The sequence below is a fragment of the Gopherus flavomarginatus genome, chromosome 5, assembly GCF_025201925.1.
Source record: "Gopherus flavomarginatus isolate rGopFla2 chromosome 5, rGopFla2.mat.asm, whole genome shotgun sequence".
Classification (NCBI taxonomy): domain Eukaryota; kingdom Metazoa; phylum Chordata; order Testudines; family Testudinidae; genus Gopherus; species Gopherus flavomarginatus.
Genome location: NC_066621.1, coordinates 41,268,580 through 41,291,709, shown reverse-complemented (window position 1 = coordinate 41,291,709; position 23,130 = coordinate 41,268,580). Strand labels below are relative to the sequence as shown.

At 50.1% G+C, this 23,130-nt stretch overlaps 1 protein-coding gene and 1 pseudogene across 1 annotated transcript in view; one reads left to right on the top strand and one right to left on the bottom strand.

Annotated features, from left to right (window-relative positions):
- Positions 1-16,997, top strand: part of LOC127051019 (NACHT, LRR and PYD domains-containing protein 3-like) — a 111,416-nt pseudogene extending 94,419 nt beyond the window's left edge.
- The window catches only part of LOC127051008 (NACHT, LRR and PYD domains-containing protein 3-like), a 572,024-nt gene that overhangs the window by 399,717 nt on the left and 149,177 nt on the right, over positions 1-23,130 (bottom strand). The window lies entirely within an intron of this gene.

Below are 23,130 nucleotides of genomic sequence, written 5' to 3'. Positions count from 1 at the left end.
GAAATTGACGCTAGCCTCGGTACATGGACGCACACTGCCGAATTAATGTGCTTAGTGTGGCCGTGTGCACTCGACTTTATATAAGCTGTTTCCAAATACCATTTTCTGTAAAATCGGTATAATCCCGTAGTGTAGACATACACAGAGTCTGTAGCAGGACTCATTCTTGATGCTGATTGGTCAGGCAGAGGGGCTGGTGGGTTAGGCCACCTGTCAGAACAGCTGTGATGAACCCCATTCAAGCATTGTTCCCCTTCTCTGCCTTTCTCTCTCCTGCAGGTTGTGGAAGTGTGGTGTCACAGCCACTGGCTGTGGGGATCTCGCTGCTGTTCTCAGAGCCAGCCAGAACTTGACAGAGCTGCAGCTGGGTGAGAATAATCTGGGAGATTCTGGAGTGCGGCTGCTGTGTGAGGGACTGAAACACCCGAACTGCAAACTGCAGAGACTGCGGTAAGAAACAGCCGGTTCCCTTTAGGCTGTGCCTGGTAACGCTGATGTTGTGAGTTAAACTCAGGGTACCAGGAAGGATCACAGCATCCTACAGTGCACGTAGTGGGCTCAGGCTTCAGCCCCTGTGGAGCAGGGACAGCAGCTGGGCAGCTGCCCTAAGGAGCAGCTAAGGATCATCCTGACTCAAGGTAATCCTCTGGTGGTAGAAAGCAGGTATAGAGAGCTCTGTACTACCCACTCCCTGTATCACTCTGCCTCTATTTAAGGGGTGTGGAGGAGCATGGAGGTGTATGTCCGGGGCAGAGTGCATGGTGCTCCACCTCTCCTAGACCGGCACAGCATCTGGGGCAACTTACAGCAGCCCTAAGGTTCCTCTGTGTTAGACCAGAGGTTGTTTTGTCCCTCTCCTGGCCCAGGATCAGGGCAGTGCAGAGGTGGCTTGCAACCAGTTATTTCAGTCTCATCAGCGCTGAGCGTGAAGGGTGCAGCTGAGAACAGAGTCCAGTGGTTTGTAGCAAATCCCAGATGCAGCATATTTTGATGTTAGACACAATTATTTTAAGACCAAAAAACCCAACAACCCAGTACTGGCAACTTTAACACATCAAAAATCATGAATTAGACCCTCGAAAATCAATAGACTTAAAAAAAATAATCTAACTGTGGTGGGTTTTTAGTCTACCTTTTGACTTTTAAACTCTGCTCTACTCCTTTGCCAATGTGTGTTAGATGATATCAGGTTGAAAAATCAATCTTTAATGTACACAAAAATTCATGTCTCTCCCTGGTTGCTCAGATGGAGACTGCATTTAATTTCTCCTCATCCATAATGTAGAGGAACTTTTTTATCCCCTTTCCAATGACCATCTTGACTTTCTCCCCTCCAAATTAGTTTCCTTGGATAATATATAGGCTGGATTGTAAATAGTTCAAGGACCACTGACCTCCCACTCGCACATACAACATACACTACTTGTTAGGGTTGATGAGTTATAGATATACGTATTAAAGAACTAGAAATGTATTCATATAAAGCTATAAGCCAGACATGTAGAACCTATGGCTCACGGACCGGATCCAGCCCTTGCTCATTTTTGTTCGGCCCTTGGGCCACACACGTTCAACTCGCCTGCTGGTGGGGGACACTGAGGTTCTGGGCTTCCACCTGCAGCGGGGCAAGCCAGTGTTCACAGCTCCAGCCCGATGGGGGGCACTGAGGCTCAGGGCTTCCTGCCCACAGGACTGGAGCTGAAAGCGCTGGCTCATTCCACCAGAGGTGGGAAGCCCCAAACCTTGGCACCCCCCAGCCCCGTGGGCCTGAAGACGCAAGCGCCAGCTTGTCTCACCACATGTGGGGGGAGAAGTCCTGAATCTCAGTGTCCCTGGCTTATCCCACTGTGGGGGGAACCCCGAGCCTCCATGCCCCCTCAGGCAGATGAGTTCAATGTGTGTGGCCCGCCATTCATTTTTTCAGTGAGTCAGTGGCCTCTTATACAAAAATGGTTCCCCACTCCTGGTATAAGTGATAAAGTCACAGTAAACACATTATGGGATTGTTTTAGCCTTTTCCAAGAAGCAGCACTCCCCTGATCTCTCAACCCCCACGTCTCCACCAGAGACTAAACAGCGCTCCACCCCGCAAATACTCCTCCTCTTCCTCCAGACCCCCCTTCAGTATGTTCCCTTCTGTCCCCCACATCACCCTGCAGCCCATTTTCCTGCACCCCTAAATCTGCCTCCTTCTCCCTCCCTCATTGCCCTGCTCCCCCTCACTCGCTCCATCTACATTTAGCCCTGTCTTTGGAACACCTCACAGATCCTGTGCCCTGTCTATCCCCAAAACCACAAGTGGCAGCCATTTTGCCTGTGGACATGGCTTCCATCTCATTGTAAACAGCGGGAGGTGACAGTCAACTTATCAAGGGCAGCCTCACTTCCACGAACAGATGGACTGTAGAGAAATGGCAGCCATGCTGCTGGCTTCAGCCTCACTGGCAGTAGTAGGCGATGGTGGCCATTTTGAATAAGGGAAAATTTGCAAGTTTTTGCCTTTCATGATGTTTTCAGGTCGGGATGGGAAATGTCAGTATTGCAAACTCTAGTGATTTTACCACAACTCGTTTATGTGGTCCAGCCACTAGAGAGGGACAGAGTCATACTAGGTAAGGTGGGTTATGCTAGCACATTCCTTTCCTTAAAACAGGACTGTCAAGCTGTCTGGGAGGGACTTAAGAGCATGGGCACATCCCAAGAGACAAATCACTCACCAAGGTCAATTTGCATCCTAGATCTCACATCAAAGACACTGGCATCCAATCCTATAGTAAGCTATTGAGAGATTCATTGCTAAGGGTATATCTACACAGAAATGTAATTCCAGGCTCAAGCCTAACTGCCCTTGTATCCACACATCAATTGTGTTAATCTAGGAGTCAAACCTAGTGTCCAGGACCCTGCAGGATTGAAGCATCTGAGCCCGTTTTAAACTGGGACCTAAGTCCGAGCCCTATTTCTTTCCTCTGTGCATGTGGTCCCTCCAGATGTATCCCAGAGTTCCTTGGGGAAAGTACCTTAGTCCTCTCTATGCGGACAATTGGTGGTGCAGTCTGTTGCACTCTACTGCAAACAGAAGCCACATCACCCTTTGCAAATTGCAGCAGCTCAGATCAGCATTAACCCATTGTCTGTTGGACAGCGGTCTGCCAGCACACTGTCAGCGAGCCTGCAAGGTTTTCAATAGAGACTGATCAGAAGAAGCTTTTTGCAAAGAGAGCTGCTTCCTGGTCCCAAGAGCACAGCCAGATTTTGGTGCAAGCTGCCCAGGTGCCCTTGCACAAACAGCCCAAGGAAGGGTTATATAACCCCTAACACCCTGGCTGTTCCCCCTCCCTACAGGGCAGCTGCTTGGTCCCCACTCTGCCCCCCTGCACTCCCTGGACTGTGTGTGCAGATGTGTCCAGGCAGTGCACACTGAGGGTAGTGAGAGGGAGCCAGCCTCAGAACTTCCCTACAGACTCCCAGGGATCCCTTATCCCTGCTTCCCGGGCTGTGCTGGGATGGTGGAGCACACTGCACCCCAAGCCCTGGAGATACACCTCACCGCTCCATAGCCAGCAGCAGCCAGGCTGGGGTGGGAGTGTGTTTTTTTTTTCCCTCTGAAACCTACATTTTATGTCAAACTTCCAAACAAATATACATAAAAGAACAACCACATGAAACCACCTTCATTGAACAGCCCACTTCAAAAATTAAGAACGGCAAAGTTTCATTTAATAGTTTACCAGCCCTGGAGACTGACATCCTAATTATCCTCAGAACAGGAGCACATGGGCATTTCCTGCCAGTGTGACTCAGCCTAGAGGTGGAGAGCCCAGTTCTCAGATTAGACAGTAGTTCAGTATCTTCACGAGCTGCAGTTGTGCTACTGAGACAGCCACCAAAGGAGCTAATTATGGGTTTTCTGTACTCGTGTGTCCTTATGGGCACCTGAATTCCAACAGCACCATCACCATTAGGAAATAGGGTGGGCAGTAAGTAGAGTGCAGCACGTTCGTAGGGCTGGAGTGTTGACACTGGAGGGGGAGTGGTCCCTAGGCACTATGGGATGGGGTTACTTCAGGGGTAGGCATGTGAGCTAATTTTTAATGGCACGCTGCTGCCTGCCGGGGTCCTGCTCAGCCTGCTCCTGAACCCCTGCAGCAGGCTGAGCCGGACCCCGGCAGGCAGCAGCGTGCCATTAAAAATGCTGCCCGACCTAGCCTGCTCTTTTCCACCTACCGCTCTCTCTGGCAGGGGGCAGAATCAAGCTTGGTCCTGCCGGCTGCTGCTGTAGGACAGGCTCTGCCAGCAGCCAAGCTTCCCCCTTCCCTGCCTCTTCCCCCAGCATGCTGCGTTGAGCCCCACGTCCTCTTCCTCTCTGTCGCCGGTGGCCCTTGCGAGGGAGAGGAGAGCAGCCCCAGTGCCCTCGCTACTCCGACCGGTAAGGAGGCGGGGAAGGGAGGCAGGAGCGGGGCCTTGGGGAAGTGGGATAGGAGTGGGACATATCCCTCCAGCCCCCTGCCGTGAGCTGCACAGGGCAGGGGGCTAGGAGCACCCCCGTGATCCCAGCCCACTCCCGCAGCCCTCTGCCATGACCCCTGACCCCAGCCCCCTGTATACCCCCCATGACCCCATCTCTGATTCCTGCACCCTCTACACATACCCAACCCCCTCACACCCTATGCCTTGTCTCCTGCACCCTCTCACATGCCCCCAGCCATCTGCCCTGACCTCTGCACCCCCTTGCACTCCAGCTCCCTGCATCCCCCTCAAGACCCTTGCCCTGACTCCTGCACTTCCACACTTACCCAGCCCCCCCACACCCCCTGCCCTGACTCTTGCACATCCCCACCCTGAGCACCAAATGGGAGCTCCTGCACCCCCCTCGCACATTCCCACCTGCACCCCTTGCACCAAATGGGAGAGCTGTCCAGGTAAGTGCTCCACACCCAAACCTCCTGCCCCACCCAAACCTCCTGAGCCCCCTCCCTCATTCTAGCTCCTGGCCAGATCCTATACCCAAACCCTGTGCTCAGTGCACCCCCACCCTCAGCTCAGTGCAGAGAGGGAGAGGAAGAGAATGGGTCAGAACTAGGGAGAAGGTAGGTACCCACTCTATGTGGGCAGGGTGGGACCCCCAGGCTGGCAGCAGGCTGAGCGGGGTCGGAGGCTGGGACCCCAACTGGCAAGGGGCTGGCAGCCAGAAACCCAGACTGGCAGTGGGCTGAGTGGGGCCGGCAGCCAGGACCCTGGCTGGCAGGAGCCAACGGCCAGTCTGGGATTCTGGCTGCCGGCCCCTTGCCAGCTGGGGTTCCAGCCGCAGGCCCTGCTCTGCCCACTGCCGGCCTAGGTGAATGGAACCCCGGGCCGGGAGTGGGCTAAGCAGGCCGGCGGCTTAAGATCAGCATTTTAATTTCATTTTAAGTGAAGCTTCTTAAATATTTTGAAAACCTTGTTTACTTTACCTACAACAGTAGTTTAGTTATATTATATATAGACTTATAGAGAGAAACCTAAAAAAAGTTAAAATGTATTACCAGCATGTGAAACTTTAAATTAAAGTGAATAAATGAAGACTTGGCACACCACTTCTGAAAGGTTGCCGACCCCTGGGTTACTTTGACTGGGGTCTGTGCATTGCAGTGTAGGTGCCAGAGTCCTAGGTTCAAGCACAGGTCAGAAAATTCTTAACCTAGGGGTAAAATGCAAAGTAGATGCTCAAGCTGATTGTTTCCAGACAGAGGTGAGGTGACTCCAGTCCCACTAACCCTGGGCTTCCATTCCTGTGTAGACAAACCCCCAGAAAAAGAAATGAGTTATTAAGAGATTAAAGCAGGTAAAGATACATGTACAGGTGAGTTAGAGTCTGTAATTTCAAAAGGTAGCAGAGATAGAGGTGATCAAATCACAGACCAGGAACCAGTTGGATCACATTACAATTCAGCACAAATAAAGCAGAACTTTGGAAGATGTACACAGCAGGAAGAAGGCATGTGTGGGAGTGGACACTTACTAGTGATAACTAAAATGAGAATAAAAATAAGAATTCAAACAGTTAAATGATTAAATTTTTTTCCTGTGTGTCCACATTTATAGCTTCTGCTCACAGAAATTGAGTGCTCATGATGGCCATACATGGTTTCATTCTTCATAGCGGGAAAGAGGAATGAACTGAGAGATTGATCTTTGATCGGGGGGAGGGATAGCTCAGTGGTTTGAGCATTGGTTGTGAGTTCAGTCCTTGAGGGGGGCCATTTAGGGAACTGGGGTAAAAATCTGTCTGGGATTGGTCCTGCTTTGAGCAGGGGGTTAGACTAGATGACCTCCCGAGGTCCCTTCCAACTCTGTGATTCTGTGATCTCACATAGAGTGACCATTTGCTTTCAATGCACAGGAATTAACACTTTTCTGTTAGCTGTGCCGGATTTCCAATTAGGCGCAGGAGGAACATGGCTCATGGCATTGTCATTCTAGGGACACCTTAAAAAGTCAAGGTTTGCCACTCCCGGCAGGGGCAGGGGCAGCTGATAGGGGAGATGGCCCCGCTGGAGCACTCCTGCCAGCAGGAAAGGGAAAGCAGCCCCTTATGGCAGGGAAGAGCTCAGCAGACCAACACAGGGGGCCGTGCCAGGCAAGTGGGTCCTGAGGGAGCTTGACCTGGGTAGGCCCTGCTCCAGCCTGGCTGATCACTGCTCCCGAGGGGCCAGAGTGATCCCTAACTCGGCCTGGCCTTGCTGCCAGCTCAGCCTGGCAGATACAGTCACCTCTCAGTGTGGCTGGGGGGAAGGCAGGGCTGCCCAGGGGATTCAGGGGGCCTGGGGCAAAGCAATTTTGGGGGCTCCTTCCATAAAAAAAAAATTGCAATACTATATTCTCGTGGCTTGGCCCGGGCAAATTGCCCCACTTGCTCCCACCCCTGGGCGGCCCTCGGAAAAATAAACCTTCTGTGTCTTGGCACAAGCCCAGTTTTGAGAAAACTTCTTTACAAGGTATCACTGGTTCTCAGAATCAGCTAGTGCTAAAAAGCACTAAAGCTCATTAAAAGGGTTGGAAAAATATTTTCTGTCAAAACTTTTTTTGGATCAAAAACTAGAGGTTTTTAAAAAGCAGAAAAAAATCATGGACAATTTTCTTCTTTCCTTCAAAATTTGTTGTGTTTTTTTTAATTGAAAAGCTGAAATTATTCTGCTAAAACCTGAACATGGCTTGGGGTTTCAGAGTGTGTGGCCAAATATTTGCTGCTTGCTGTGTTTGTTTGTTTAAAGAAACAATAAAAAATTCTGCTAAAAAAAATGCAAAACTTTTGAACCACCTCAGCTTGTGACCAAACACCTGAGCCCATCCAGTCAGAGACTTTTCCAGGGTTCTGATACTCTGCTGGCTTCCTTGACTCTTATCTGTCTCCATAACTTTGGGTTCATTTAGAACATAAGAACAGCCATACTGGGTCAAACCAAGAGTCCATCCAGCTCAGTATCCTTTCTACTGACAATGCCCAATGCCAAGTGCCCCGGAGGGAGTGAACCTCACAGGTGATAATCAAGTGATCTCTCTCCTGCCATCCATCTCCACCCTCTGACAAACAGAGGCTGGGGACACCATTCCTTACCCATCCTGGCTAATAGCCACTAATGGACTTAACTTCCATGCATTTATCTGTTTCCTAGAGACTGGCTCCATGGGGTCCCTCACAAAATGGAGATGGTTACTGTGGGTTTGTCATAGACAGGGCCAGCTCTTGCGTTTAGGCGGCTTAGGCAATCGGTGGCAGGCAGCTCCGGTGGAGCTGCGGCAGTGGTGCCTGTGGAGGGTCCGCTGATCCGCGGCTCCCGTGGAGCTGCCGCAGTCGTGCCTGTGAACGGTCAGCTGCTCGCGCGGCTGTGGTGGACCTCCTGCAGGCACGACTGTGGCAGCTCCGCGGGAACAGCCGACCGTCCGCAGGCAGGACTGCGGAGCCAGGGGACCAGCGTGCGGGGTGGCGAAATGGCCATGCGCCTAGGGCACTCAAACTCCTAGCGCTGGTCCTGGTCATAGAATCATAGAATATCAGGGTTGGAAGGGACCTCAGGAGGTCATCTAGTCCAATCCCCTGCTCAAAGCAGGACCAATTCCCAACTAAATCATCCCAGCCAGGGCTTTGTCAAGCCTGACCTTAAAAACCTCTAAGGAAGGAGATTCCATCACCTCCCTAGGTAATCCATTCCAGTGCTTCACTACTCTCTGAGTGAAAAAGTTTTTCCTAATATTCAATCTAAACCTCCCCCCTGAAACTTGAGATAATTACTCCTTGTTCTGTCATAAGGTACCACTGAGAACAGTTTAGATCCACCCTCTTTAGAACCTTTCAGGTAGTGGAAAGCAGCTATCAAATCCCCGCCTCATTCTTCTCTTCCGCAGACTAAACATTCCCAGATCCCTCAGCCTCTCCCCATAAGTCATGTGCTCCAGCCCGCTAATCATTTTTGTTGCCCTCCGCTGGACTCTTTCCAAGTTTTCCACATCCTTCATGTAGTGTGGGGCCCAAAACTGGACACAGTACTCCAGATGAGGCCTTACCAATGTTGAATAGAGGGGAATGATCACATCCCTCGATCTGCTGGCAATGCCCCTACTTATACCGCCCAAAATGCTGTTAGCCTTCTTGGCAACAAGGGCACACTGTTGACTCATATCCAGCTTCTTGTCCATTGTAACCCTTAGGTCCTTTTGTGCAGAACTGCTTCCTAGCCATTTGGTCCCTAGTTTGTAACAGTGAATGGGATTCTTCCATCCTAAGTGCAGAACTCTGCACTTGTCCTTGTTGAACCTCATCAGGTTTCTTTTGGCCCAGTCCTCTAATTTGTCTATGTCCCTCTGTATCCTATCCTTACCCTCCAGCGTATCTACCACTCCTCCAAGTTTAGTGTCATCTGCAAACTTGCTGAGAGTGCAGTCCACGCCATCCTCCAGATCATTAATGAAGATATTGAACAAAACCAGCCCCAGGACCGACCCTTGGGGCACTCCACTTGAAACGGGCTGCCAACTAGACATGGAGCTGTTAACCACTACCTGTTGAGCCCGACAATCTAGCCAGCTTTCTATCCACCTTATAGTCCAATCATCCAGCCCATACTTGTTTAACTTGCCGGGAAGAATACTGTGGGAGACGGTATCAAAAGCTTTGCTAAAGTCAAGGAATAACACATCCACTGCTTTCCCCTCATCCACAGACCCAGTTATCTCATCATAGAAGGTAATTACATTAGTCAGGCATGACTTGCCCTTGGTGAATCCATGCTGACTGTTCCTGATCACTTTCCTGTCCTCTAAGTGCTTCAGAATTGATTCCTTGAGGACCTGCTCAATGATTTTTCTAGGGACTGAGGTGAGGCTGACTGACCTGTAGTTCCCCAGATCCTCCTTCTTCTCTTTTTTAAAGATGGGCACTACAGTAGGCTTTTTCCAGTCATCTGGGACCTCCCCCATTCACCATGAGTTTTCAAAGATAAAGGGAAATGTCTCTGCAATCACATCCGCCAACTCCTTTAGCATCCTTGGATGCAGCGCATCCAGCCGCATGGACTTGTGCTTGTCCAGTTTTTCTAAATAGTCCAGAACCACTTCTTTCTCCACAGAGGGCTGGTCACCTTCTCCCCATACTGTGCTGCCCAGTGCAGCAGTCTGGAAGCTGACCTTGTTCGTGAAGACAGAGGCAAAAAAATCATTGAGTACATTAGCTTTTTCCACATCCTCTGTCACTAGGTTGCCTCCCTCATTCAGTAAGGGGCCCACACTTTCCCTGACTTTTTTCTTGTTGCTAACATATGTCATGGTATGAACTCCCACTCTGAACCTTAGCGTCCAAAAGATGGGGTACCAGCATGAATTCCTCTAAGCTTAATTACTCGCTTAGAAATGATAGAGCTGCCACCACCCAAAAATATAGTGTTTTGGGGCACTTTCTGGCCCCCAAACCCTTCCCTGGGGATCCCATGACCCCAAACCCCTTGGGTCTCACAACAAAGGGAAATAAACCATTCCCCCCTCCTTTCTTCTTCCCAGATTCTCCCCTCCCTGGGTAACACTGGGAGATCCCTGTGATTCAACTCCTTGAATCTTGAAACAGAGAGGAAATTCACCTTCTCCCCCTTCTCTCCCCCTCCCAGACTCTCCCTGAGAGAGAGACAGTAATTTTAACACAGAGAGAAATCAGGCTTTTCCTCCCCACTTCTCTCCTTCCTTCCACCAATTCTCTGGTCTGTGCAGACTCCCTCCCCTTGGGTCTTACACAAGATAACCAAAAAATCAATCAGGTTCTTAAAAAGAAAGCTTTTAATAAAAGAAAGAAAAAAGTAAAAGTTGTCTCTGTAAAATCAAGATGGAAAATGTTGCAGGGTCTTTCAGCTTATAGACACTAGAGAATCCTCCCCCCCAGCACAAATACAGGTTGCAGCAAATAGAGATACAATCTGTCCATCAAATACACATTTGCAAATAAAGAAAACAAACAAAAAGACTAAACCGCCTTTCTAACTGGTACTTACTAAATTGAACAGAAAAGGCTGTTTCAGAAACTTGAAGATATCTGCTTACATGTCTGGTCCCTCTCAAAACCCAGAGAGAACAAAGAAAAAACCCAGAAAGCACAAACAAAGGCTTCCCTCCACCGAGATTTGAAGGTATCTTGTCTCCTGATTGGTCCTCTGGTCAGGTGTTCCAGGTTTACTGCTAGTTAACCCTTTACAGGAAAAAGAGACATTAACCCTTAACCAACTGTTTATGACAACATACCTGAAGAAACCCTTCTTGTTACTCTTAACATCTCTTGATAGCTGCAACTCTAAGTGTGATTTGGCCTTCCTGATTTCACTCCTGCATGCCTGAACAATATTTTTATACTCCTCCCTGGTCATTTGTCCAGTCTTCCACTTCTTGTAAACTTCTTTTTTGCGTTTAAGATCAGCAAGGATTTCACTGTTAAGCCAAGCTGGTCACCTGCCATATTTACTATTCTTCTTACACATCGGGATGTTTTATTCCTGCAACCTCAATAAGGATTCTTTAAAATACAGCCAGCTCTCCTGGACTCCTTTCCCCCTCATGTTGTTTTCCCAGGGGACCCTGCCCATCCGCTCCCTGAGGGAATCAAAGTCTGCTTTTCTGAAGTCCAGGGTCTGTATTCTGCTGCTCTCCTTTCTTCCTTGTGTCAAGATCCTGAACTCAACCATCTCATGGTCACTGCCTCCCAGGTTCCCATCCACTTTTGCTTCCCCTACTACTCTTCTCTGTTTGTGAGCAGCAGGTCAAAAAGAGCTCTGCCCCTAGTTGGTTTCTCAAGCACTTGCACCCGGAAATTGTCCCCTAAACTTTCCAAAAACTTCCTGGATTGTCTGGGCACTGCTGTATTGCTCTCTCAGCAGATATCACAGTGATTGAAGTCTCCCATGAGAACCAGGGCCTGCGATCTATAACTTCTGCTAGTTGCTGGAAGAAAGCCTCGTCCACCTCATCCCCCTGGTCTGGTGGTCTATAGCAGACTCCTACCACGACATCACTCTTGTTGCTCACACTTCTAAACTCAGAGACTCTCAGGTTTCTCTGCAGTTTCATATTGGAGCTCTGAGCAGTCATACTGCTCTCTTACATACAATGCAACTCCCCCGCCTTTTCTGCCCTGCCTGTCCTTCCTTGCCTTTAGTATAGACTATGTACATACTCATTAATGAGCTGGAGGAGGGCATGGACTGCACTCTCAGCAAGTTTGTAGATGACACTAAACTGGGAGGAGTGGTACATATGCTGGAGGGTAGGGATAGGATACAGAGGGACGTAGACAAATTAGAGGACTGGGCCAAAAGAAACCTGATGAGGTTCAATAAGGACAAGTGCAGAGTCCTGCACTTAGGATGGAAGAATCCCATTCACTGTTACAAACTAGGGACTGAATGGCTAGGAAGCAGTTCTGCACAAAAGGACTTGGGGTTACAGTGGATGAGAAGCTGGATATGAATCAACAGCTTGCCCTTGTTGCCAAGAAGGCTAACAGCATTTTGGGCTGTATAAGTAGGGGCATTGCCAGCAGATCGAGGAATGTGATCATTCCCCTCTATTCGACATTGGTAAAGCCTCATCTGCAGTACTGTGTCCAGTTTTGGGCCCCACACTACAAGAAGGATGTGGAAAACTTGGAAAGAGTCCAGTGGAGGGCAACAAAAATGATTAGGGGGCTGGAGTGCATGACTTATGAGGAGAGGCTAAGGGAACTTGGATTGTATAGTCTGCGGAATAGAAGAATGAGGGAGGATTTGATCGCTGCTTTCAACTACCTGAAAGGGGGTTCCAAAGAGGATGGATCTAAACTGTTCTCAGTGGTAGCAGATGACAGAACAAGGAGTAATGGTCTCAAGTTTTAGTGGAGGAAGTTTAGGTTGGATATTAGGAAAAACTTTTTCAGTCAGAGAGTGGTGAAGCACTGGAATGGGTTACCTAGGGAGGTGGTGGAATCTCCTTCCTTAGAGGTTTTTAAGGTCAGGCTTGACAAAGCCCTGGCTGGGATGATTTAGTTGGGAATTTGGTCCTGCTTTGAGCAAGGGGTTGGACTAGATGACCTCCTGAGGTCCCTTCCAACCCTGATACTCTATGATTGTATGATTCTGTACTCCACAAACGGAGCATTTGAGCTTGTCCCAGAATCTGGGATGAGCCTATGTTGTGAAAACTAGCCACATGCATGTGAATGGACACAGGGTGCTAAAATTAAATTAACCCAGGGGTTCTCAAACTGGGGGTTGGGACCCCTCAAGGGGTCACAAGGTTATTACTGGGGGTCACGAGCTGTCAGCCTTCACCTCAAACCCCGCTTTGCCTCCAGCATTTATAATAGTGTTCAATATATAAAGAAGTGTTTTCAATTTATAAGGGTGGGGGTTGCACTGAGAGGTTTGCTATGTAAAAGAGGTCACCAGGACAAAAGTTCTAGAACCACTGAATTAACCCCTCTGAAGACTCAGGAAATGCAGGGGAGGGGGATCTCCCTTGGTAGGATTGAGAAGGAGCCAAATGGTGTAGGATATTGCTCTTCTCATGTGATCCCTCCCCCCAGTGGCCAATTTTAAATGAAGCTACCCTCCTCTGACATATATTTCCCTATGGCACTGAAATTATATATATACTATAATTTGGCATTTGAGAAGTGAAAGGGATAGTAGCCCTAATGGAAAAGCTAACAGCTTGGCTCTTCTGCAAACCTCAAACTGCTGAATGAGCTTTAGGGTAGGCAGGGGTGGCTCTAGGTATTTTGCCATCCCAAGCACGGCAGGCAGGCTGTCTTCGGCGGCTTGCCTGCGGGAGGTCCCCCATACCATAGATTTGGCGGTCCGCCTGCGGGAGGTCCGCCAAAGCCATGGGACCAGCAGACACTCCGCAGGCATGCAGCCAAAGGCAACCTGCTTGCCGCCCTTGCAGTGACCAGCAGAGCACCCCCCGTGGTGTGCTGCCCCAGGCACATGCTTGGCATGCTGGTGTCTGGAGCCGCCCCTGAGGGTAGGGAAGGCTGTGCCTTCCAAACAGCCTGGCCCTGCCCCTTATCAGACCCCACCCACTTCCTGCCTCCCAACTGCCCACCCCCCTCAGAATCCTTGACCCATCCTGCTCCTTGCCCCCTCACTGTCCCCCAGAGACCCCCCAACCACCACCTCAGGATCCCACCCCTGCTCCCTGTCACCTGACTGTCCCAACCCCTATCCACCCCCCCTGCTGAGTCTTGACAGACCCTCAGAACGCCCACGATCCAAACCCCCATTCCCTGTCCCCTGACCACCCCCCAGCCTCTGCCCCCTCCCTGTCCTCGGGACTCCCTGCCCCTTATCCAACCCCCTCTGTCCCAGCCCTTTACCCCTGGCTCCCCTCTCTCCCGGAGCCTCAGCACATTGTATCCAGGACTGTCCCTGACAGTGGTGCAGCATGTCTCCGGTGGGCCTGAGCTCCTCCCCGCTCAGAGCTGCATGGTAAGGTGGTGGGGCTGCGAGCTCTAGTGGGGCCTGAGCTCCCAGTCCCGCCCCCTTACCATGCAGCTCTGAGCAGGGAGGAGCTCAGGCCCTGCTGGAGCTATGCTGCACTGCTGTTCACGGATGGTCCTGGGTGCGCCGAGGCTCTGGAAGAGGGGCGGGGGCGGAGGCGGATTTGGGCCAGGGCGGGAGCCTCACTCGTTCTCTTGGGGGCCCCTGCGGAGCCCAGGGCCTGGGGCAAATTGCCCCACTTGCCCCCCCCCCGGGTGGCCCTGGGGGAAGGGCACAGGAGAGTGGGTCTCTGAGGTGGCTTGTGGGGTCGCTCGGCATTGAGGGAGTTGGGTGCTGGGCATTGCAGGGCTTGTGAGGGGTAGGGGAGATCTGTGTGTTTTGAGTTGCTGGGCAGTTGGGAATCTGTACATGGTATTGGGCAATTGAGCTGGTGAGGCTGTGTGGTGGGTGCTAGGCAGTGGGGGGCGTGGTGTGCAGGATGCTGTGCAGTTGTGGTGGGGGTATCTGGGTTGAGGGTGCTGAAGATGCTGTGCCTAGGGGTGCGTAAGGTGTAAATCCAGCCCTGTCTGCTAGAGTTCTTAATTTGCATTACAGGCAGCTTCTTTCTTGTTTGATGAATTACTTCCTTACAGAGGCACATACACTGCATAAGTTTGCTATTACATTAGAACAGGGTACAGATAAGTGAAAACAATGCATGCTACATCCCACTAGATTTTCATGAAGTTTAAATACTAAACACATTCTTGTACATTGAACAGCTCCTTTGAATGATACTAAAATACCAGTCAGCTGGTCGGGCTTCCAGCTTTGAGTTTGTCAGTTCTGAGCTGATGCCTACGGTTTTGTCCAGAGCTGGCCCTTGGTTTATCAGCATCACAAGCAGCATGCTCTGAACTGAGCACTGGCTCCTGCTCTTCCAAACTGGCTGCAGACAGACAAACCCCATTCATCTGAACTGGCTGTAAAAGTAAATACAAGAGTAAGTGAAATGTTCCTGTCTTCCTGCAGCCGGGGTGGAGTTTGAGCTCCCACCTGATTTCAGCAGTGTCAGGCCAAATCTGCAGCCCCACAACAGCTGCTAAAAACTCTTCCCCTTTCAAGAGCTGTGTTACTAATGCTTGTGGGGCAGGGGTGTGAGGAACACTTGAGAGCTGAGATCATGCTTCTTCCATGAGGAGATTCTGTGATCTGGATTTTGCAGGCCCTGCTCCCTGTAAAAACTGATTAGTCCCACAGTGCTCAATGGGCCTGTCCATATCAATAAGTGCTCACTGCCCTGAGTAAGGGCTGCACAATTGAGCCCTTTACGTGCAGAAAGGACATTGATGTCCCTGCCCAGAGCTCCCAGGGTGAGTGGGGTCTTGGGGGAACAGGCCAGGCTACAGACTGCACCAACTCTTCTCCTCCCATCCCCCAAGGAAAAGGCACCTGCTGGCAGTGAGCTCAGCAGGCAGAGCAGTGACAGTGACACAAATCCTGTGGGAGCATCACTGGGGTTCAGGGTCTGTGGGCTCAGGTTTTGTATCTGCAGAGAGAGTTAACAAGTCCTTTTCCTTCCCTGTTTTCCCCACAGCTTGAAGAAAGAGTATTTAACTGAAGAAATGAGGGCAGAGCTGGATGCTGTGAAAGACACAAAACCTGACCTGGTTATACAGATACTGGATTGGTGAGCGGGAGCCACTGCACCAATGCAGCTCTGACCTGGATGCCTGGCCACTAGCTGAGGGAGCAGCTGGGCAGTGGGAGAACACCTGCCCCTATTAAAATTAAACCCTGCCATCCCCAGGGACTCCAGCAGCAAATGTCAACATCTGTGGCGGGGGGCTGGGTAGAGATTGTGTGGGCCAACTGTCCTGCGTGAAGGCAGGAGACTTAGGAGTAGGAGCTGGGTTTGCTCTATTCTCACTGTGCAATGGGGTAGTTGTTTTTGGGGAGGAGTTGAGGGGGGCAGGAGGGAGGAAGTGGATCAGGGCCTAGGAGAGGGAGAGGTGTGGGATTATGGGTTGGAGCGATCTGGTAACCTAACCTCCTTTTTTCAGTCTGTCAGTGCAGGAGTGAAACACAAGAAACATCCCTAAATCTGAAGGGGAACTGTCCTGCTTCCTCACCCTCATGTCCCGCCCCGACACAAAGTGGGGGGCCTCCTGCCACCTCTGGAGGGTGAAGAGCCCCGGTGGGCCAGCCTATACTCTACTCTGGTTCCGAGGCCCACTGGGGATATCAGCTGGTGGCTCCTTCATGGGGCCATGAGCACAGGTGTGTATTTGGCGTGGTTTACCCCTGCCCCAGACACCTGCCCCTTCTGCGGTGTGAGGGAGACCCTCGTGCACGTTTACTTAGAGTGCGCCAGGTTGCAGCCCCTATACTGGCTCCTCACCAATATACTGTTACGTTTCTGGCTGCACTTTTCACCTCTCCTCCGTCTCTATGCACTCCCTATCCATGGCCTCACAAAGTCACGGGACCTCCTGGTCAACTTCCTCCTTGCCCTGGCTAAAATGGCCATCTACACAACCAGGGTGAGGAGGTTGGCCAATGGAGACTCCTGTGACTGTGGGGCTTGTTTCCGATCCTCCGTCCGTTCATGCATCCGGGCAGAGTTCCTCTGGGCAGCATCCACTGGCTCCCTTGACGCCTTCGAGGAGCAGTGGGCGCTGTCTGGGGTTCTCTGCTCGGTGTCCCCATCAGGCTCCCTTCTTATGACCCTTTGATCGCACTCCTGTCCCTGTTCTTTTATTAGTTGTCCCCTGAACTCATTTGAGTTTTTGAGGTCCTGTAGATCCTCCCCTTAGGCTGGGGGGGATCCTTTAGCAGTGGGCGGGCTTCTGCCCACCCAGTTCCCAAAAACCCAATAGGTACAATGGTTCATACTGTTACATGTATATTTACAAGGAGTTTGTAATTCTACACAACTCCAGAGCTATTAAGTCAGCATTTTCTGTATCCATCTCCAACAGCAGTTTATCCTGGATGTGTTTGTGTCAGTTTTGTTGGAGTTCAATAAAGATCGTGTATCAAGAAATAATGCTGCACTTTTAGAATTTCTGCTAATGCATAAGAATTTTCCCCTTCTCCAAAACTGGAGGGGGACCGGGGGGAGTCCTCAGGGATGTTTCACAGAGATTTTTGTCATGGTCCCAGATTCTTATCCATTCCAGCCAACACTTTCAGAGGCGTGTGCTGGCAAAATGACAATTTGACTGGCTAAAAGGGGGAGGGGGTGTTTCCCCCATTCTCTGGGTGCTCCTGGGCTTTTTCTGAAAAGTGGTGAGGGTGACAACAAAGGACCCGGACTGTCCAGCTGGGAGGGGAGAACAAAGGAGCAGGACAGAGAGATGGTTAAGGACAACATGGCCGATCACCTGGTATTTTCAAAAGCCTCAACAGGTGCCTCATGTGCCTAGACAGATGCTGCTGCTTTAGTTAAGCCTGGTGCATGACTGAGAAGACAGAAGTGAACACACTTAGCTCACACCCACTCCCTGGCTCGTATGGATACAACACACATGCAAGTCCCATTACACAACAATTAAGATACACACTCTGTGTGTTTGGGGGTATTTGTTTGTGGGTTTGACCAGGCAGATGGAGGACTAGACTTTCCTTAGCTCTGTGCTAAGAAGTGTTAGAAGACTATTGAGTTTTGAAAGTAAGTTGTTCATGTAGTGGACGGGGACTGATGTAACATGGGAACCCCTTGACCAAATGAGTCCAAATTTGAACCACAAACTACCCTGGACCTTCTACTGGCCTGGAAATTTCCAGGCTTAGCAAATTACACAAGTGGACTTCGAAGCACTTTCAAAACTCAGCTGTTCCTGACAACTGCAACAGAACCCCCCTGTAACTGAAAAGTGGCCTCAGGGAGAGTCCTAAGCTAGTTTGGATGAAGATCCATTACACGCCCAGTAGCACCTCTGCAGCTTTCTCCTACAGTACAGTCTTATAAAAAGAGTTGAAAACAATGCAGATGGGTGAGATGTTTTAGGGAGACTCCCAGAACTACTGATGAAGTTACTGGACATTAAATCTGAGCCTCCAGTGCATAAGGAGGTGGATTTTCCTAGTCTCTGTCTGCCTCCAGGTGCTTGGAATGACAGTAATGCCTGGCTGAGGTGTGACTAGCCATATGAGTGCAGAGAATGTGCAGACAGACAAACCCCATTTTCCTGAACTGGCTGTAAAAGTAAATACAAGAGTAAGTGAAATGTTCCTGTCTTCCTGCAGCCGGAGTGGAGTTCGAGCTCCCACCTGATTTCAGCAGTGTCAGGCCAAGTGTGAAGCCCCACAATAGCTGCTAAAAACTCTCCTCCTTAAGAACTGTGTTTTTGCAGCCTATGGGGAGTGGGTGTGAAGATCCCGTACAGCAATGAGAGCTGAGACCAGACTGCTTCCATGGAGAAAGTCTGTGAGCTGGATTTTGCAGCCCCTGCTCTCTGTGAGCAATGAATAGCCTCACAGCAATCAATGGGACTGTCCGTGTCAGTAAGTGCTCCCCACCCTGAGGAGGCACTGCACAATCAAGCCTTTTACGTGCAGCAAAGACATTGCTGTCTGTGCCCAGAGCTTACAGGATGAGTGGGGTGTGGTGGGAGCAAGCCATGCTACAGACTGCACCAGCGCTTTTCCTGTCCCCCAGGTGAAAGCATCTGCTGGCAGTGAGCTCAGCCATGACAGTGACACAGTTCCTGTGGGTGCAGTGCTGGGCTTCATAGGGGCAGTGGGCTCAGATGTTATGTCTGCAGGCAGAGTTAACACATCCTTTTCCTTCCTTCCCACAGCTTGACGAAAGGGTATGTAAGTGAAGAAATGTGGGCAGAGCTGGATGCTGTGAAAAACACAAAACCTGGCCTGGTCATACAGACATGGTAGAGTTGGTGAGCAGGAGCCCCTGCACCAATGCAGCTCTGACCTGGCTGCCCTGCCACTAGCTGAGGGAGCAGCTGGGCAGGGGGAAAGAGAACACCTGCCCCTGTTACAATTGAACCCCGCCAGCCTCAGGGACTTCAGCAGCAAATGTCAACATCTGTGGCACAGGCTGGATAGATATTGTCCGGGCTTAGGAATAGGGGCTGGGTTTGCTCTATTCTCACTGTGCAATGGGATAGTGGTTTTCGGGGATGAGTGGGGGGGTGGAGGGATAGAGAAAGGAGATCAGGGCCTAGAGGAGGGAGAGATGGGGGGTTATGAGATGGAGGGGTCTGGTAACCTCCCTTTTTCAGTCTGTCAGTGCAGGGAGGAGACTCAAGAACCATCCTTGGGTCCTGAGGGCACTTTCCTTCTCTTACAGTGGTTCATACTATTATATGTATATTTACTAGGGGGTTGTAATTTTACACAACTCCACAGCTTAAGCTGGCATTTTTCTGTATCCATCTCCAACAGAGGTTCATCCTGGATGTATATTTGCATCAGTTTTGCTGGAGTTCAGTAAAGATCATGTATCAAGAAATAATTCTGCACTTTTAGAATTTCTGCTAAATGGAAAAGAATTTTCCCATTCTTCAGAGCTGAGGGTAGTGAGGGGGAAAGGAAGCCCTCAGGGATTCTTTCACAGAGATTTTGTCATGGTCCCAGTTTCTTATTCATGCCAGTCAACACTTTCAGAAGTGTGAGCTGGCAAAATGACAGTTTGGCTGGCTAAAAGGGGGAGGGAGTGTTTCCCCCCATTCTCTGGATGCTCCTGGCTTTTTCCGAAAAGTGGTGAGGGTGACAACAAAGGACTCAGACTATCCAGCCAGGAGGGGAGAACAAAGGAGCAGGACAGAGAGATGGTTAAGGACAACATGGCTGATCACCTGGTATTTTCAAAAGTCCTAACAGGTGCCTCATGTGCCTAGACAGATGCTGCTGCTTTAGTTAAGCCTGGTGCAAGATTGAGGAGGGACAAGTGAACACACTCACTCACAACCACTACCTTGCTCGTACGGATACAATACACATGCAGGCCCCATTAGACAACAATTAAGATACTTCCAAACACACAGAGTTTGTATTTGTTTGTGGGTTTGACCAGGCAGGAGGAGGACTGGACTTTCCTTAGCTCTGTGCTAAGAAGTGTTAGAAGACACTGAGCTGAGCTTGTGTTTGTGTTTGTTTGTTTGTTTGAAGGACCACATGTTGTGGCTGGCAGTTGGAAGCTGTGAGCTTCAAAGGAAGGTCTGAAAGCTAGAAGCCTCTGGTAATTGGCTGAGCCTTAATCAGTGTGCGGGGCATTTACACAAACCAGGGCTTTATAAAGCAGCACACAACAAGCAACCAGGGGCTGCTAACAGGGAGTTTTACAAGAGAGTTTGGGAAGGGAGTGGGGGTCCCTTGCCGGTTCTATCTGTTTCCCTTTATTCCCCGTAAAACCGATAAACCAAACTACATTCAAAAAATTCTTGCATTAAACAATTCTTTCATTAACTAGGAGACAATGCAGGCAGAAGCCCAGCAGCAGAGTGGGGGCTATCCAGTTTATTGCACTGAGTGGAGCATGTATGATTACCTGCCCTGTGGGCGGGTGGCGTATGTATGCAGTTTTAATTCAAAATGAACCTTTTTTTTTTTTACAGTTCAGCCGCCAACCCGAAAAATGTATTATTCATGCAGTTCTACTGGCTTAAACATCAGATAATGAAGTGGCTGTTTGAGCACTCCAAAAGCAGCATAGTTTTATGTTAGAATCTCAGTTATTGTACTCAGGAAGCAGGACTGAGAATACAAGTCTGGGGTGCTTCACAATTTAATTAAAATAACCTTCCATTCAAATGATAACTTACCATCATTTCAACAAATAATTCTGGGACAAAGCCAAACAGACAAAGGAAAAGAGGGAAAGGATACAAAGTGAATACCTAATTGTTTCTGTTTAATTTCTTTTTCTATCTATGATGGCAACCCAGTTCCTTCACTCTTCTCCTCCTCATCTTGGTTGTCTCTCTAGTCAGCAGCTCACACAGATATTGGTAGGACTGGAAGGTCCAGCTGGTTCCTTAGGCAACTGACATCTGCCTTTTCCTCCAGAACAATGTCAGGCAGTTTTAAACGATTTTAAAGATCTTCTTATTTCATAAAAGCTACCAGGGTTTCAGGTTAAGCAGCATTTAAATCCAGCACAGCCAGCCAGGTGGGAGTTTTAAATCCACAGCTACAAGAGAATGTTTTGAAATTTCTAGACCACTGGCCTGAAGGGGAAAAGGCAAATCTATACAAGAGAAAAAACTAAAAGGAGCAGAAATAAAGGAAGATAAAAGACTGTTGGGAATTAAAAAAATGGAAGCAAGTTCTGTGGAGCATTGAGATAGCAAATACATTTGAACAACGTCCAGATTTCTACACAGTCCTAGACATCCCCCATTCTGGGATGTTACAACCAAAACACATGATGGCAGCTTTCAAAATTATTTAGATTTAAAACAATAACTTTATTGATTAATAACAATTCAAGAACAAATAATTTTCCCAAAGTCTGTTTTCTTGCTTGCTATAAATGTCACATGCTGGCATATCCCTCCCTCTGAGTGGGCCGAGAGTTCCGCATGTCACTCAACAGCAGCGTCATCAGCAGGAAAGAACGGGCCTGGTCAGACTCCATAGGGAATCCAGCGCAGATGGTGACTACTGGGTGGACCAAAAATGTGTGGGATGGGGAAAGAAGATGGGCCCAGATAGTTATGTCTGAATATTCATTGCAATAGTCTTTTGTGTCCATTTCAGAGATGATTTCACTGAAAACAACGGTGTGCGGCTAACTCTGCTCAGGCATTATGTCTAACACTTTTTCTTGGCTTGTTTTTCCCCACAGCTTGAGCAATGTCAATGTAAATGAAGACACACAGAGAGAGCTAGATGCTGTGAAAAAGAGAAAACCTGATATGGTCATACGTATATGGAAGAATTGGAGAGCAGGAGCCATTGCACTGACACTTCTCTGGCCTGGCTGTCGGTCTGCTAGCTGGGACAGCAGCTAGGGACAGGACCTGCCTCTTTTAAGCCATCTCTGCCATCACCAAGGACTCCGGATGCATATTCTCCTGACTGGTGCTAAGAGTGAGACCCTCACACTATGGGGAAAATATGCTCCTGTTTTGTGAGCTTGTTGAATTTACACATTCAGCCTCCACAGGCGCAGGGCTGGAAGAGACTCTCAGGGTTGTGAGAACCAAAGGCTTATTATGTGGAGCTGGTTGAGCTTTTAGTTTCATCCACTGGTATCTGTCCACATCTTCAAGGTGGTAGACTGGGGCGGGCAAACTTTTTGGCCTGAGGGCTACATCTGGGAAAGAAATTGTATGGTGGGCCATAAATGCTCTGAAAATTGGGGTTGGGGTTTGGGAGGGGGTGAGGGCTCTGGTTGGGGTTACGGGCTCTGGGTTGGGGCCAGAAATGAAAGGGGCTGTGGGCGGGGACAGGGAAGTAGAGTCGGGGGGTGAGGGCTCTGGGGAGATGACGGCTCTCACTGGGAGGAGGGGGCTCTGGGGTGAACCTGAGGATGAGGAGTTTGGGGTGCAGGAGGGTGCTCTGGGCTGGGACCAAGGGATTCAGAGGACAGGAGGGGGTTCAGCACTGGGACAGGCGGTTGGGTCACAGGGAGAGGCTCAAGGGTGCAGGCTCCAGGTGCTGCTTACCTCAAGTGGCTCCTGGAAGCAGCGGCATGTCCCTTCCCTGGCTCCGCCCCCGGCCAATGGGAGCTGTGGGGGCGGCCCTTGGGGCAGAGGCAGCATGCAGAGAGGAACCCCCTGGCTGCCCCTACTTGTAAGAATCAGAGGGGGGCTATGCCACTGCTTCTGGGAGCGACGTGGATCGGCCCCCAACCCTGCTCCCTGGCTGGAGCACCAGAGAAGAGGCATGCCGTTGCTTCTGGGAGCTGCATGGAGCGGCCCCTGATCCTCTTCCCTGGCTGGAGTGGGGCAAGCTCCAGACCCCACTCCCCAGCTGTGGGAGTCGCGCTTGGGACAGGGCCAGTGTGCAGAGTGGAGCTCCCTGTCTTCCACTACAAGTAGGAGCCAGAGGGGAGCCATGCTGCTGCTTCCAGGAGTGTGGAACAGTACGTGACCCTGCTCCCCAGAGGGAGTTTGAGGGCGGGATTAAAATGGCTGGTGGTCCAGATCCAGCCCACGGTCCGTAGTTTGCCCAACCCTGCTCTCGGCAGGCC